The following is a 782-nucleotide window of genomic DNA, read 5'->3' as shown; positions in this document are numbered from 1 at the left end:
CGCTGAGGTGAGGGGCGGGACGTTTAGACGCGCACTAGAAGCGGTTTAGCCAATCACAACACACTGGGCTAGCTAACCAATCAGAGCACATCGCCTATTTCTGAGGGAGGGGCTTCATAAAAGGAGGAAATGATTGGCGTGTTTCTCAGAGAAGGGACAGAACGGTGTGGAATAAAGGTAAATTATGTGAAAAATAATGCGTTTTAAAAAAAACGAAGCATTAACACACTGCACCCCATAAACACAATCAAGCTTAGAAAAAAACCAGTGAACCACCCCTTTAAAACAACAACAACAACAGCAGCAGCAGCAACAACATATTGTGTGAATTAGGTACTTTTTTATTGTTGTGAAATTGTAGCAAAAATATCAGTGCTCTTAACAACAGTTGACATTGAACATGAATAAATACATAAAGAAGTAAAACACAAAATAAAAACAAAATATAGATGTGATAACAAAGTTCCAGTGAAATATCTTCACAATCCTCTATGATGCCTTTAAGTCCATCATTTTGGTGTGATTGAGTGGCAGTTTCTCTTTGCAGAGGATGAGGTTGTGGGATGTGATGCATCTGAATTACGCAATTGAGTTTAGAGCTGTCCATTTGTTTATGTAAAAACAATGATATCTATAAAGGCCAAAAGCAAAAATGGACAATGTGAGCCCTTCACAATGTTAAAAGAAAAAAGTGATATAAAGACATGGGATAGCTTTAATATTTGACTACATAGGTATGTTTATGCATAAACCCAAGTAATAATTACATTAAATTTACAATT

The 782-nt window shown here is 36.2% G+C and overlaps 1 protein-coding gene across 1 annotated transcript in view; it reads left to right on the top strand.

The window, feature by feature from the left end:
• The window catches only part of LOC107753745 (uncharacterized), a 14,669-nt gene that overhangs the window by 3,841 nt on the left and 10,046 nt on the right, over nucleotides 1-782 (top strand). The window lies entirely within an intron of this gene.

The sequence above is a fragment of the Sinocyclocheilus rhinocerous genome, unplaced genomic scaffold (assembly GCF_001515625.1).
Source record: "Sinocyclocheilus rhinocerous isolate Xijiao unplaced genomic scaffold, SAMN03320098_v1.1 scaffold202, whole genome shotgun sequence".
NCBI classification, from domain to species: domain Eukaryota; kingdom Metazoa; phylum Chordata; class Actinopteri; order Cypriniformes; family Cyprinidae; genus Sinocyclocheilus; species Sinocyclocheilus rhinocerous.
The sequence above is the reverse complement of the archived record's forward strand: the minus strand, read 5'-3'. Positions and strand labels throughout refer to the sequence as shown.